A 17,155-nucleotide genomic window follows, 5' to 3' on the forward strand; every position below is an offset into this window, starting at 1 on the left:
ATCTTCATAATTTTTCTCTTCAAGATGTATCTTAAGTAGGTCCACTCCTCTTTCCACCTATACTGCCATTCCTTAGTACAGGTCTGCATGTTTCCAAAGTTGCTATCTTGTGCTACAATCAATGGCTTTTACTTTATTCTCTCTCTACACAAATGGTAGAATAATTTCTGATAGTGAAATTCAGACTGTGTCGCTCCCTAGCTTAAAACCCTTCTGCAGCCCCACGACCCTTAGAATAGTATCCATACATAGTATCTTATGGCCTGCAAGGCCCTCATGTCGGTCCCCTGCCTCCCTCCAACATCATCTCATGCCTTTCTCCTGGGCTCTTCACTTCACTCTTGCCAGAGTCCTGTATTACAAAGTCTCTCTCAGCATTGGGTCTCTGACCATGCTGCTCTACTTCAAAAGCTCATTCTCCAACATCAGCAGAATTTATTCCTTCCCATTTTCAGCTGAAATATTATACCAATTTTATATGAAGTCTCTCGCTCTCTTATTTTCTTCATAATATGTGTCATAATCTGTAATTGCTTTATTCATGTTTAGTTTACTTGTTTCCCTCCAAATCCATGAGCATAGAAACCATTCATTTCTTTCCCTGTTGAATAACTAGCACCTAACACAGAACCAGCTGAGTAGTAGATATGCAGTAGGATTCATTATAGGAGAATTACCAAATGAAGAAATGAACAATAAGTCTATGAAGTACACAAAGATGCCAGAAGTATCTACTAATGAGGACACACTTGTTAAGTGATGAGCCAAGCGGGAGTGAAGACTGTGACTGACACCTACCTAGGGTTCCAACCTGGTCACGAGGGCCATCTGGCTGTCTCCACAGAGAGGTGGACAGAATTACTTCACAATCGATGCAAAGCTAAGAACAGGCATGGAGCATAAAGGGAATAATTAGTAGACGGAGTTGTTATGTTCTGTACACCAGCAATCAGCGGACCACAAAGAGTGTCTGAAAAGGATATCAGGGTAAAAGTCCAAACTTTACTCAGGAGGCAATCAGAGAAATGGAATTCATAAACAGAGCCTTGGAATAAAGAATAACAAGGCAATGTGTTCAAGGGAAATCAAAAGGACATCCCCCAAGGAACATTTTGGTGTTGTTCCCCTGGGAGGTGAAATCACATCCTTTTTGCACATGGTGCTAGAACGACAGACTGAATCCACAACCAGAGGGTGCTCCCCCATCCTCCCAGCATTGTCACTGTTTACTCAACACTTGTCTTATAATGTCTCTCCATTTTTCTATTGGCTCAAAAGGTTTAGGACAGGGCTTGCTAAGCATATAGTGAACACTGAAAAATACTTATTTGTTAGACAATGAGTGAACAAGTGGATCAAAGCTATGGCTATATGTTTTTCTCATTTAGTATTTTATAGTTCTCCTTGGAGAAACCTTGAAATTTCAGGAAAGCATGAAGAAGGAAACAAAAAGTCTTACATAAGCCATCATCCGGAAACAGCCGGGATGTACTTTCTTTCCATGTCTTTTTTCCTCCAATTTTGTTTTTCCTCCACCTCACTTTTTTTTTTTTTTTTTTTTTTTTTTTGGACAGGCAGAGTGGATAGTGAGAGAGAGGGACAGAGAGAAAGGTCTTCCTTTGCCGTTGGTTCACCCTCCAATGGCCGCCACGGCTGGCGCGCTGCGGCCGGCACACCGCGCTGATCCGATGGCAGGAGCCAGGTACTTATCCTGGTCTCCCATGGGGTGCAGGGTCCAAGCACTTGGGCCATCCTCCACTGTACTCCCTGGCCACAGCAGAGAGCTGGGCTGGAAGAGGGGCAACCGGGACAGAATCCGGTGCCCCAACCGAGACTAGAACCTGGTGTGCCGGCGCCGCTAGGCCTCCACCTCACTTTTGAAAAAGGTTTAATATGAACTTGGGGAAGGGGCATGATGAATGATATTATCTGTGTGCAACACTTGGAAACTCCAAAAAGAAGTAAAGAGGAAAAGAAATCTTTAGAATCCAACTGTGGGGGGCTAGTGCTGTGGCTTAGCGGGTAAAGACCCCACCTGTAACACCTGCATCCCATGTGGGCACCAGTTTGTGTCCTTGCTGTTCCACTTCTGATCCCTGCTAATGCACCTAATAAAGCAGCAGCAGATGGCCCAGTCCTTGGGCCCTGCAGCCATGTGGGAGACCTGGAAGAAGCTCCTGGCTCCTGGCTTCAGCCTGGCCCAGCCCTGGCTGTTGCAGCCTTTTGGGGAGTGAATCAGCAGAGTAAAGATCTCATTATCCCTCTGTCTCTCCTTCTCTGTCCCTCTATGCTCTATGCATTTATTTATTTGAAAGGCAGAGCATAAGAGAGAGAGAGGAGCGAGATCTTCCATCTGCTGGTTCTCTCCCCAAAATGGATGAAACAGCAGGGCTGGGCCAGGCTGAAGTCAGAACCAGGAAGTCCATCCAGGTCTCCCACATGCATGCCAGGGGACCAGGTACATGCATCATCTTTCGCTGCTTTCCCAACATTAGCAGGAAGCAAGACCAGAAGTGGAACTTGGGGATTTGAACTACCGCTCCATTATGGGATGCCATTGTTGCAAGCAGCGGATTAATCCATTACATCACAGCATGAGTTCCAGTATCCTACCTTTTAAAAATAACTGCAGCACCAATATCTACCTATATTACTGAAAACGGCTTAGAAACATGGCTTCAAATGTCAAAAAAAAAAAAAAAGTCAAGCATGTGGATGCTCTCTTTTTAGGCAGGAACCTAAGTGCTTGGGCCACGCTCCGCAGGAAGATAAGATTAGATGTGTGAAGTACCCAGGACTAGAACCTTCACTGATGTGGGATGTGGGCATCCCAAGTGTTAGTTAAGTCCATTGTGTCACAATGCCTGCCCCTTACAAAGTGTTTTTTTTTTAACTTTTATTTAATAAATATAAATTTCCAAAGTACAGCTTTTGGATTACAGTGGCTTTTCCCCCCATAACTTCCCCCCCACCCACAACCCTCCCATCTCTCGCTCCCTCTCCCATTCCATTCACATCAAGATTCATTTTCAATTATCTTTATATACAAAAGATCAGTTTAGTATATATTAAGTAAAGATTTCAACAGTTTGCACCCACACAGAAACACAAAGTATAAAGTACTGTTTGAGTACTAGTTATAACATTAATTCACATTGTACAACACATTAAGGACAGAGATCCTACATGGGGAGAAGTGCACAGTGACTCCTGTTATTGACTTAACAATTGACATTCTTGTTTATGGTACAGTAATCACCCTAGGCTCTTGTCATGAGTTGCCAAGGCTATGGAAGCCTTTTGAGTTTGCCAACTCCAATCTTATTTAGACAAGGTCATAGTCAAATTGGAAGTTCTCTCCTCCCTTCAGAGAAAAGTACGCCCCTTCTTTGATGGCCCGTTCTTTCCACTGGGATCTCACTTGCGGAGATCTTTCATTTAGGTTTTTTTTTTTGGTTTGTTTTTTTTTTTTTTTTTTTTTTTTTTTTTTTTTTTTTTTTGCCAGAGTGTCTTGGCTTTCCATGCCTAAAATACTCTCATGGGCTCTTCAGCCAGATCTGAATGCCTTAAGGGCTGATTCTGAGGCCAGAGTGCTGTTTAGGACATCTGCCATTCTATGAGTCTGCTGTGTATCCCGCTTCCCATGTTGGATGGGTCTCTCCTTTTTAATTCTATCAGTTAGTATTAGCAGACACTAGTCTTGTTTGTGTGATCCCTTTGATTCTTAATCCTATCATTATGATCAATTGTGAACTAAAACTGATCACTTGGACTAGTGAGATGGTCTTGGTACATGCCACCTTGGTGGGATTGAATTAGAGTCCCCTGGCATGTTTCTAACTACTGTTTGGGGCAAGTCCGATTGAGCATGTCCCAAATTGTACATCTTCTCCCTCTCTTATTCCCACTCTTATATTTAACAGGGATCACTTACAGTGACTTGATCAGCCCTTGTCCTGACTGCCAATGAACAACTTAATACTTTATCCCTTTTAGTATTTTTTTTGTTCTACTTAATACTATTGGTTGAACTCTTTAATTAACACACAATTATTCTTAGGTGTTTAACTAAAAAGTGTTTTTCTTTAAGATTTTTATTTATTTGAAAGGCAGAGTGACAAATAATTATGGGGAGACAGAAAAATCTTCCATCCCCTTGTTCACTCTCCAAATGGCATAACAGGTCTGGGCCGTCCAAAGCCAGGAGCTGGGAACTGTACCTGGACCTCCCACGTGGCTGGCAGGGGCCCAATGGGATGCCAGCACCGCAGGCAGAGGATTAATCCACTGTGCTGTGGCTCCCTGGATAGAGGCCTCTTTCCTCTTATGAACTCCGGCCCCTGAGAGCAGAAGCTGGTGTTCCTCAATGCATCTTTGAGGCGTAGGACAAGACCTAGAACTAGAATGAAGTTTTGTGTTTGTTTTGCTCAAATCTCTATTCAAAATGAGTCTTATATGTATATTAAGTTCTATATGTATATAAGTAGTACTAATTATCCATCAAAAGTTTTCACATTCGGGCTTCACCATCATTTCAACTCAACATACCTGAAACTATTTAAAGTCCTTTCTCCTCCTACAAGAAAACAAAATACAATCATATGCTGCTTAATGAGGACAAGTTCCGAAAAATGCGTCATAAAGTGTAATCATACAAACTTGGATGACAACGTCACCATGTGATGCACCCTTATGAGACCACCCTCACCAGTTACTGATTGAAACATTGTGCAGCCTGTATATATAAAACAAAAACTTCCACATCCCCTTTGCAAGAACATTTCTTCTCGTCATTGGTACTCTATTATCTCTGAGAGGCAGAGAGATAGAGACAGAGGTAGGTAGGTAGGTAAATAGAGCTCTCCCATCCACTGGTTCACTCTCCAAATGTCCACGATGACCAGCGCTGGGCCATGGTGAAGCTGGGAGCCGGGAACTCAATCTTGGTTTCCTATGTGGGAGGCAGGGGGACCCAGGTATCTGCTGCCTCTGAGGGTACAAATTAGCAGGAAGCTGGAATCAAGAGTGGAGTGGAACCCATGCTCAAACCCAGAAACTCCAGTGTGGGATGCCGATGTCTCAAGTAATGATCTAACTGTGAGGTCAAACACCTATCCTGAAATATGTACTTTATTTGTACAGTAATTATCCCTCAGAAAAGCTTTTTATAAAAAATGAAAAAAAAAAAAAAGACAAAAACAAGACCTCCCTTTGGGGTGTTTCTCCCCTCTCCTTTTATTATTTTTATGACTCTACTTATTTGAGAGGCAGAGTTATGGGGTGGGGATGGGAGAGATAGAAAGGTCTTCCATTCACTGGTTCACTCCCCAAATGGCCGCAATGGCTGGGGCTGGGCAGATCTGAAGCCAGGAGCCAGGAGCTTCTTCAGGGTCTCCCATGCAGGGGCCCAAGGACTTGGGCCATCTTCTACTGCTTTTGCAGGCCATAGCAGAGAGCTGGATGGGAAGAGGAGCAGCCAGGACTAGAACCAGCATCCATATAGGATGCCAGCAGGACAGGCGGAAGCTTAGCCCACTATGCCACAGCGTTGCCCCCCCCCTCCCCCGCCGCCCCTTATCCCCTCCCGACAGGCCTATAGTGCCTCACGCCTGTACTGATTAGTCTAACTGCTTACTGGATGAGCTTCCGGCCCCCAGCATCCACTCCACATCCTGCTGCTAGACTGATCTTCCATTGGATTGTTGTGGGAAGGAGGGGATCAGTTTCACAGAAAATTGTAATTTTCTCCTTGATTAAGCACACAGATAACAGCCTAAATTACAGAATGCAGACCCAATTTTTACTCAACAAACAGAAAACTTCATGACTCATTTAGTTAATAAGGCATTAAAATTGGAGCTATGTCTTTGAATTTGGGCTCAGAGGCCTTTCTGATTAGTGTTTGAAGAGAAGGGATTCATAATTATACCTTGGAGGGAGCAAGGACTAAGGCCCTTTTCTTTAACCATTGAGACTGGACAGAAAAGAACATTCATGGAGCTCTAACTGGGTGCAATGAACTGTCCTGAGAGTTTTATTTGCCTTCTATTACTTAAACCTCTTGATAACCTCTAGATAAATATGAGTATAATTAGCCACTTAAAATCTCCACCACTTAGCAAGTGGTAGAGCAGTGACTAGAGCTCAAGTTTGGAAACAAATCTTGAACACTTTTTTTTTTTTTTTAAGATTTATTTATTTATTTGAAAGGCAGAGTTACAGAGAGGCAGAGGCAGGGAGAGAGAGGTCTTCCATCCGCTGGTTCATTCTGCAGATGGCCCTGACAGCCAGAGTTGTGCTGAACTGAAGCCAGGAGTCAGGAGCTTCTTCTGGGTCTCGCACACGGGCGCAGGGGCCCAGCGCTTGGGCCATCTTCTACTGCTTTCTCAGGCCACAGCAGAGAGCTGGATAGGAAGTGGAGCAGCCGGGGCTCAAACTGGCGCCCATATGGGATGCAGGCACTGCAGGCAGCAGCTTTACCTGCTATGTCATAGCGCTGGCCCTGCCTCCAACACTCACAAATTGATTATGAATGATATGCTGAGAACATAAGAAAAAACTACAAATCATTAGAAAGGCAGTGGTACCTATTAAAAGTTATTTGTGGAATGAATGAATAAACAAATGAGAATAAATAGGGTAATTTATACATAATCACTTATGGAAATGGGCAGCGTTTGTAGCCACAGTTAAAAGATATTTTTCCTTTCATTAATGCAGCAAATACTCACTGATATTTATTTTGCATCTGGTCCTGTGCTTGGCATTGGTGTTACTATTCCTGCTGCTGTGGACTAGCTAGTGCAGAACATATACATTCATTTCATACTTGAAAGAAAAACACAGGGACTGCCATTTTGGTGCAGCATCTTAAGGCATGGCTTGTAACACCAGCATCCCTATGGATGTTAGTTCAAGCTGGCTGCTCCACTTCCAATCCAGCTCTCTGCTATGGCCTGGGAAAGCAGTGGAAGATGGCATCTTTGTAACTCTGCCTTTCAAATAATATATATATATATTTATTTATTTTTTTTGCCAGGCAGAGTTAGACAGTGAGAGAGAGAGACAGAGAGAGAATTATAGACAGTGAGAGAGAGACAGAGAGAAAGGTCTTCCTTCCATTGGTTCACTCCCCCAATGGCCGCTACAGCCAGCGCTGCACCAATCTGAAGCCAGGAGCCGGGTACTTCCTCCCTGTCTCCCATGCGGGTGCAGGGACCCAAGCACTTGGGTCATCCTCCACTGCCCTCCCGGGCCTTTTTTAAAAAGTAGGAAGAACCTGTTTTGTAGTAAGAAACAGAATGTATAATAATCAAAATATTCAAAGAATGAAATGTTAAAATTCATCAGGTACTCCAAAATAAGCAAAGAAGTATTTCCATGATTTCCTTTAAAAAAAAAAAAAAAGTCAATAGGGGCCGTCGCTGTGGCGCAGTAGGTTAACGCCCTGGCCTGAAGTGCCGACATCTCATATGGGTGCCGGTTCTAGTCCCGCTCCTCTTCCAATCCAGCTCTCTGCTATGGCCTGGGAAAGGAGCAAAAGATGGCCCAAGTCCCTTGCACCTGAGTGGGAGACCAGGAAGAAGCTCCTGGCTCCTGGCTTTGGATCGGCACAGCTCTGGCCATTGCAGCCAATTGAGGAGTGAACCAGTGGATTGAAAACCTCCCTCTCTCTCTCTCTCTCTCTCTCTCTGCCTCTCCTCTCTCTGTGTAACTCTGACTTTCAAATAAATAAATCTTTTTTAAAAAGTCAATAAAGGTTTTAATCAGATGGTTAAAATTGTAGTTGTCTTGTAATGTTTATAGGGTTTCAATAAAATCCTTGTACAAGTACATTTATAAACACTTTAACAAGCAAACACAAACATAAAACATGTTAGCTGGGAAAATAAGTGATTAACCTGGGGGTATAAGCTGAGAAAGTAACTAGACAAAGAATAGTCTAGATTCCAAGATCTACAGATGAAAAATTTTTATCCTGTTGTTAATTACTTAAGTCTTGTTTTTTTTTTATTTGTTTGTTTTTCTTTCTTTTTTCTTAGGAGATAATTTTGGAAAAATGAAAATCTATGGACATTCAAAATTACTCAAAATGGAAATAGTTTAAGTACTGCAGGGAGAAAAATGCATACTTTCATAACTTAGATGATCTATTTTTTTAAGTGTTTCATCTGCTTGATACTACACTTGATCTTAGCCAAAAGGCCGAGAAGTGATGTGTTTCATCTGCTTGAAAAGCAGAGCAAAGAGAGAGAGGAAGATAGAGATTTTCTATCTGCTGGTTTACTCCCCAAATTCGTGCAACATTCAGTTGGGCCACGCCAAAGCCAGGATCCTGGGAATCCATCCAAATCTCCCACATGCGTGGCAGGATTCAAGTACATAGGCCATCACCTGCTGTCTCCCAGAATGCATTAGCAGGAAGCTGGATCAGAAGTACAGGTGCTGGGCCTGGAACCAGCCCTCTGAAGTGGGATGAGGGCATCCCAGTCTATTTAATTGAAGACTGGGGCTGAAGGAAAGAATGGGGTGTAACTCATCATTCTTTTCATTCTTATTACATAGAATATTCTCACAGTTCCATGCTTTGAATAATAGTAATACATGTTTGTGCATTTTCTTTCAAAGAAGCACTTGTACTCCTCCAGGAAAATGTCTTCCTGATCTAAAATACTTTTAGAAGTGTGTTACAGGGGCTGGTGGGTATGTTGTGGCACAGCAGGTTAAGCTGCCACTGCCTACGATGCTGGACTCCTAGATGAGCGCCGGTTCTAGTCCCCGCTGCTCCACTTCTGAACCAGCTCTCTGCTGATGCACTGGGGCAGGTTTGGGGCCCCATCACCCACATGGGAGACTCAGATGGAGTTCCAGGCTCATAGCTTTGGCCTTGCTCAGCACTGGCAGTTGCAGCCATTTGGGGAGTGAACCCATCGCTCGCTTGCGCGCTCTTTCTCTCTCTCTCTCTCCATCACTCTGCCTTTCAAATAAATAAACTTTTTAAAAAGTGTGTTATATATAACCATCCCAATCTGACTGGCAACCTTTAAATGTATTAGTAATTTAGAGTTTTCAGCACTGAGATAACAAGACTCAATGATTTCTAGGGGACTTAAAAGTGGCAATAAGAGTTATTGTCCTTGCTCAGTTGCTACATTTTATGTTATTCCTTTCAGGATAATCTGTTTCAAATTCAAGTTGATACTATCATTGTTCCTAGCTGTGTTCTATCACAGGCACTGATAATGATATACTCTGCCATTCATTCAGTTAACATCTGTGGAAAGATTACCAGTGCAACACACTGTGCTAACATGTTATGGATGCAAAGCTACCTATGCCATGATGTCCCTTTAGAGAGCATGGTAGTGCAGACAAACCTATGCATAGACATATTACAATAATGTGGTTAGGGAAACAGTAGGCATGAATTCTGGGTGTTGCAAAGGCCCAAAGGTGCGTTAGGAAGACTTTCTGGGGCAAGATGGTAACTGAGGTAGGTTTTATGGAAGAATGATTAGGTATAACCAAATGACGAGAGATAGGGTAGATACCCTGGGATTTCCTGACAGAAGCAGAGGAGGACAGCGCCATTTCTAGAAAGCAAAGAGAAAGACAAGAAGTGGAGGGTGAGAGATTAAAATGTCCAGGTGAATGGGGGCCATCTAGAATGCTTGCATCCCATGTCAAGGAACTTTATATTTCAAGAGATGAAAAGTCACTGGATTTTGTATATAGGGAATAATAATGGAAGGACATGGACAGGGTCAGACCAGAGATCTGAAGGCCAGTTCAGAGGTTTGGTGTAGTGTTCAAGATGGAAGAGGATTAAGAGGCTGAACCAGGACAATGGCAGAGCTGGAGTGTGGGAAAAGGATTCCCAGATTAATTAGGGAGTATAGCTGTCAGGATTTGGTTGAATCTGGAAACTCAGATGGCAGAAGCACCAAAGACAGTTGTGAACAGAGCACCAACACTGAGTGCAATAGAGAATATAAGAAAAAGAGTGGGTTGGAAGGGAAGTGATGACGTCAGTTAATTTGGGGTTCACTGAGTTTGTGATATACCTGGAGCCTTGAAGTGGCAGGCAACGCTCTGAAGAGAAGTTTGAGATGTAGCTGTGGACTTGGTGTCATTACCACAATAGTGATAGGTGCAATCATCTCAATGGGTTAGGTACCTCAGGAAGAATGTCAAGTGAAGTAATTTTTCTCTCAGCACTATTTTCTTCTTTTTAAATAATGAAGCTGTATTTTTTTCTTTTTAAAAAAATATTGAAGCTGTATTTTCAAAAAATATTTATTTAGGGACCAGCACTGTGGCATAGTGGGCTACACATCTGCCTGTGGTACAGAATCCCATATGGGCACTAGTTCCAGTCCTGGCTGCTCCTCTTCCTATCCAGCTCTCTCCTATGACCTGGAAAAGCAGTAGAAGATGGCCCAAGTCCTTGGGCCCCTGCACCCATGTGGGGGACCTGGAAGAAGCTCCTGGCTCCTGGCTTTGGATCAGCACAGCTCTGGCCATTGCACCCACTTGGGGAGTAAACCACTGGATGGAAGACCTCTCTCTCTGCCTCTTTCTCTCTCTTTAACTCTACTTTTCAAATAAGTAAATAAAATCTTTAAAATGATAAAAAATAACTAATTGTGGATTTTAGATTTAGTGCCTATCATAAATGGATCAATCTACTTGATTTTCATTAATTTATGTCTTTGAGGTTGTTCTCCAGTTTAGACATGGAGACTCCTGTTAAATGAAAAAGCACAGAACAGCATAACAAACAAAATATACACACACACACAGCAACCAAAGAATCTAAAAGTGGGGGTAGGGGTTTCGCACAGGAGCTAATAGGTGGCTGGGGACACCTGCAGCCCATGTGGAAGTGCCTGGCACTGAGTCCCACGTCTGCTTCCATCCAGCTTCCTGCTGATGCATACACTGGGAGGCAGCAGGTGAGGGCTCAAGTCCTAGCATCCCTGCCACACACCTGGGAAACCCAGATGGTGTTTCTGGCTCTTGGCTTTGGCCTGGCCCAGTCCCAGCTGTTACAGGCATTTTGGGAAGTGAACCAGTGGATGGAAGATTCTCTCTCTTTCAAATAAAATGAAAAAATAAAGTATCTAAAATTGAATACATTGAAGCTCTTCAGGAATATTTCTTGTATCCCCAGGGTTTGACCATACCCCCAACCTGTGAATTCTTCAGTTTGTTCTAGATTTCCGTTCACATTTTCTACTAAACTCTCAAGGTAACAATTTAGTAATGGTGACAGATCTGTTGTGGAACTTTTAAAGTAGCAGTTCAATTCTTTAATTACCCTCTCCCCCCAAAAATCCAAATAAACAAACAAAAACTCTATTATTTTTGTTGACTTTGAAGTCAAATCAAAACTATTTTCTGAGCAGCTTCCAGGAAAGAACCATGAGCAAAACCTTGTAATGACATTTCAGAGCCATGTGTGGCAGCTATGCAGATTAACACTGAACTAATTTCTAAGAGATACTAAAAATAGACCTTGTGTAGTTGGTCAAAATGAGTGGGTGAATAGATTTTTATAGTAGGGCTATGACCTCAAAGATGTTTTGTTGTCCTCAGTATGGTCTACAAACTGAACAAAGTGCTGTTTTCTTTCTCATAGGAGTAGTCTAGTACTAGCCTGGAACTGTGGTATCTTATAGGAATGAAAATATAGTTCCTGTTACTGTTTTTAGTGGCAAATATAGGCTGCCAGTACCAATTATATTACCAGAAATTCACAATTCCAATTCCCAAGAATTCCACTTTGCCACTGCCTTTTGTGTCAAGCCAGGGCTCTACTTCACAAACTTTAAGGCCATACTGCTAGGGAACAACTAAGTAGTAGCAATCAGTTGGCACTGACAAGCAAGATGGAACCCCAATGCCACTGCTCGTTATGATCTTCCTTTTTCACACTTGAGGGCAGGCACTCAAGGTGATTCTCCATACTATGAAAATTGGGCTGAAAACATAATCAGGATCATGCCCCTTCTTCAAGAAACTCAGTGGTGTACAGGAGACAGACGTGAGTGGTCGACGAGCAATATAGTGAAGTAAGTGCGAAGGTGGGTGTCACTTTATGTGTGCAGTTAAATCTGATCTTACAGTTTAGACAGTGAAAAGAGAGGAGACAAGCTGCATGCTCTAAATCTATGTTGGCTTATAACTACATGGAATACATCCAAAGCTCTTACCTCCAAAGATCTTACCTCCTATCCAAACTGACAGCCATGAGACCAGGAACAAATCAACTTATTCCATTCAATCACATAAGGGTATTGAGAATGATTTGTTTTTAAAATGATCTGTTTTTAACATTTTTAAAAAATGTTTGCCTCATTTGAGAGAGAGACAGACACAGAGAAGAGAGAGAGATAGGGAGAAACAGAGAGGTGGTGGTGAATATTGTTGCTCAATGATTAAGACCTCTTGGGATACCTACAACCCACATCTGAATGCCTGCTTTTGAGTCCCCCATTCTGCTTCTATTCCAACTACCTACCAGTGTGCACCCTGTGAAGCAGCAGGTGATGGCCCAAGTAGTTATGTTCCTGTTACCCATGTGCAAGACCTAGATTTAGTTCCTCGTTCCTGGCTTTGGTCTGGCCCAGCCATGGTTGTTGCAGGCATTTGGGCAGTGAGCCTATGGATGGAAGATCTGTCTCTGTCCATTTCTGTTTTTTTATCCTCCAAATAGATAAAAATAAAACAAAAAGGAAGCGAGAACTCACATACCTACTAGCTTGATCCTCAAAACCTCTAAGAGCTGCAGCTGGACCAGGTCAATGTCAGGAACCAGGAACTGAATCCAGTCCAGGTCTTCACATGAGTGATGGGGACCCAACAACTTGAGTACCCTGCTGCCTCCCAGGGTACACACTGGCAGAAAGCTGGAATTGGGGCAGCACTGTGGCACAGTTGGTTAAGTTGAGCCTGCAACACTGGAATGCCATATGGGTTTCAGTTCAAGTCCTGGCTGCTCCACTTCTGATCCAGCACTCTGCTAATGCATTTTGAAAGGCAGTGGAAGATTGCCCGAGTACTTACTTCTCTGCCACCCACATGGGAAACTCAGATGGAGTTCCAGGTTCCTCCCTTTATCCTGGCCTAGCTGTGGCCATTGCAGACATCTGGGGAGTGAATCAGCAGATGGAAGACCTTTCTCTCTGTTTCTCCCTCTCTGTCTGTAGCTCTGTCTCTCAAATAAATAAGTAACCTTTAAAAAATAAATTTGTTAACTTATGATAAAAGAAATTTAGGAAAATTCTCCCATCACGCTCAAAGCAAATCTTGAAAGTACAACATCCAGCAACAGACTCCACAGCTAGAGAGGGATGTAGAGAAAGGGGAAGGGATTCAACAGAGAGTCACAGAGATGATTAAAGGGTTCGAAAAATAGGAGCTAGAAATTATTTAGCCCAAGTTAGAGAAGACTACTAGGTTTCTTAATAACAGTATTCAAGCATAGGAAGGGTTGTTATATACAAGATGATGAACAGCTGCTTCTATCACAACTGGAGAGTGAACACAATCAACAGACTTTCATTAAAGCATGGAAAATCCAAGCTGAATATAAAAAAGAAATTTTGAAAACAAAGATTATTGGATGTTCAGTCTCCCCAGGATCCTCTTCTTGCACCTGTTCCTTAAATTATGCTATCTTGGAATTCTACTTAAGTTCTCTCTCTCTCTTCCCACTTTATATGTTCTCCTTATTTGTTTCATTTACTTGGATTTTAATTACTCACTATCAGGGCCAGCACCATGGTGCACTGGGTTAATCCTCCACCCGTGGCACCGGCATCCCATATGGGCACCAGGTTCTAGTCCTGGTTGCTCCTCTTCCAGTCCAGCTCTCTGCTGTGGCCTGGGATGGCAGTGGAGGATGGCCCAGGTGCTTGGGCCCCTACACGTGCATGGGAGACCAGGAAGAAGCACCTGGCTCCTGGCTTTGGATCAGTGCAGCACTGGCTGTTGTGGCCATTTGGGGAGTGAACCAACAGAGGGAAGACCTTTCTCTCTGTCTCTCTCGCTGTCTATAACTCTCTGTCAAATAAATAAATAAACTCTTTATAATTACCAACTATGAACTGACAATCCCCAAATATGTTTATGTAACTACCTCCAACTCAGACACTACTTTCAATGCCTGCTGGACATGAGGCTTTCATCTCTTACCTGTTCTGTCACAGCAGCATCATAACTTCATAACTGATACCCCTGTGTCTCTGGTCTTCAATTCCATTGCTGTCCAAAAGCAAGTTTAGTCCTATCATTTCCTTGCTTAAAATCTTTCAGCGGATCCCCATCAGTTACTTGCTTTCCATCATTTGGTCCCTGACTAATCCAATACCATCACCCATCACTCCCCCCAAATTTTCTTTAAAGGTTTGTTTTTTGAAAGGCAGAATTATAGAGATGGATTCAGAGATCTTCCATCGGCTGGTTCACTCCCCAAACAGCTGCAATGGCTGGGCGGGGGGGGGGGGGGAGTTGGGGGGGGCACGCTGAAGCCAGGAGCCTAGAGCTTCATCCAGGTCTCCCACACATGTGGTAGGAATCTGAACACTTGAGCCACCCTCTGCTGCCTTCCAAAGTGCATTTGCTGGGAGCTGGATCAGAAGTGGGGCAGTCAAGACTTGAACCGTTGGTGCCCATATGGGATGCAAAGCAGTGGCTTAATGCACCATGCCACAATGTCACTCCCTCTCCAAATGTTACTCTAAGATAATTTCATTTCTTTCAACCCACTCTTGCTTTTATGTATTCATGTTTGTTAGTTAGCTATCATCACTGTATCTTATGTGTGTATAGATATATATGTATATATATACATATAAATATAAAACACACCTTCCCACTACATATATGTATATGTGTGTGTGTCCCTCTCTCTCTCTTGCTCTTTCAAATAAATAAATAAATCTTAAATTTATAAAAGTTCACAGGAAATATGTATCATTTAAAAAAATTCGTAACTTTTTGAAGAGCTGCCAACACCAACAGCTTTGGTAGCAGATCTGGAAACATTGTAGCAGCATTAGTTTTCAAAACCTCCTGAGATTTTTCCATGAACAGATTCAGTTAACTTTTTTTTTAAGAAGGTACACTCCTAAGTAAACCTGACACAGAGAATGAAAGTATAAATAAAGGATTAGTACATCCAAGTGATGCAGATGTTGAATAGATATAATGAGCTGGTGAAAAAAAAAATCTATGATCAAGTGATTGGTTTTTAAAGATCAAGAATACTTTTTAATTTTCTTTTCTATTTGAGATGTAAATATTTTCTCTTTAATTAAAAAAAAACTCTTGTAATTGCTAAAGTTAAAATCTTTAAAATTGGGGCTGGCACTGTGGTGTAGCAGGTAAAGCTGCCGCCTACAGTACTGGCATCCCACATGGGTGCCAGTTCGAGTCCCGGCTGCTCCACTTCCAATCCAGCTCTCTGCTATGGCCTGGGAAAGCAGCAGAAGATGGCCCAAGTCCTTGGGTACCTGCACCCACATAGGAGACCTGGAAGAAGCTCCTGGCTCCTGGCTTCAGATCGGCATAGCTCCGGCTGTTGCGGCATCTGAGGAGTGAACCAGCAGATGGAAGGCCTCTCTCTCTCTCTCTCCTTCCCTCTGTGTAACTCTTTCAAATAAATAAATAAACCTTTTTAAAAAATCTTTAAAATAGTAACTGATGTGGGACATGACAGTCTTAAGCAGTGGCTTAACCTGGTGTGCCACAACGCCTGCCCCTAAAAAATGATAGGGTATAGCGTGGTATTTCAATACAGGTCTCCAACATGTGCTGACTAGATGAGGGTAAATGCCCTATCACCTGGACTGTGTCTTTTGTTGCTCCCCATTTTATCCCTGGTATCTACCACAGCATCTGGCAAATACGCAGTATTTAAATATGTTGGATAAATTAATTTGCTGGCTTATATTTACCAGGCAGAATGAAGTGCTTTTTGCTTTTCGTATTTGAGATAATATATGTAAAGCCCTTAACTCAGTGCCTGGTAAATATAAACCAAGAAATCAATTGACAATTGAACCCTATTCTATGACAGCTCCGTTTCACGAATGAGGAAACCAGAGTCTAGAGATAGCAATTTGACCAAGGCCTCCCAGCACGAGCACTGCAGTCCTCTTCAGTAAAACCACGGAGTGACTGCTTCCTATCGTGCGTGGATGTCTTTGTGGGAATACATGCATTAATAAAAGTAACACGGAGACCATGAGAAGGAAGAGATCTCTGGATCACAAGTGGATCATTTTTGTCTCCTGAGCAAACCTGAAAAGCCTGAAATATTTATGAGTCAACAACAGAATCCAGAATCCCACAGTAGTTAGGTCAGGTTACTTAAACGGAAGAAAAAAGTCAGCTGTACCTGAATTGTACTTGCTCAATGAGCCTAATTGTTCCACTGACCAGTGAGGCATAATAACATGCACAGGACAACACTGACTATGACTGGCCTGGGGAAATAAACCTCAGTCAGAAAACTTACCAAGCCAAAAATAATGCCTGGATTCTCATTTTACTGACAGGCGAACAACTTGCCCGACTTACTTGTGCTGACCAGTCTCTGTACCTGCAGATACTACTGCGGACCCACTGTAAGAGGTGCAGCTACTCTGAGCAATTTATCCAGTGGTACTCAGGAATTTTTTCCTTCTCCACCCACTCTCTGGTCCACCCCTTCTGTGAACAGAGGCACAACTGCACAGCTGTTCTTTATGGCTGTTCCTACAAGAATAATATATCAATGTTAGATGGAAATTTTATGCTGGCTGATCATGAACAATTTGGAAGAGTGTCATTTTAATTTCTGGAAATAGTGTTACAGATTTAAAATATGTGTATTTTAAATAAATATATATATATGCGTATGTATTTATTTGAGAGGCATGAGAGAGCGAGCAAGCGCACTCCAAGTCATTGGTTCACTGTCCAAATGCCTACCATGGCCATGGCTGACTGATCTGACACTGGAAGATGAGAATTCAGTCCAAGCCACCCACGTGGATGGCAGGGACACAACTACTTGAGCTATCATCACATGTCGCTTCCCAAAGTGCACATTAGCAGGAAGCTGGAAAGAGGGACACAGTGGAAATTCAAACCCAGGCACTTCAAA

At 42.7% G+C, this 17,155-nt stretch overlaps 1 pseudogene; it reads right to left on the reverse strand.

Annotated features, from left to right (window-relative positions):
- Positions 1-8,067: 8,067 nt before the first annotated feature.
- On the reverse strand, positions 8,068-8,217 carry LOC127490904 (U2 spliceosomal RNA; annotated as a pseudogene).
- Between the last annotated feature and the right edge of the window lie 8,938 nt (positions 8,218-17,155).

Source organism: Oryctolagus cuniculus, chromosome 6 (assembly GCF_051225735.1).
Source record: "Oryctolagus cuniculus isolate XC-2025 breed Fujian yellow rabbit chromosome 6, ASM5122573v1, whole genome shotgun sequence".
Lineage (NCBI taxonomy): Eukaryota > Metazoa > Chordata > Mammalia > Lagomorpha > Leporidae > Oryctolagus > Oryctolagus cuniculus.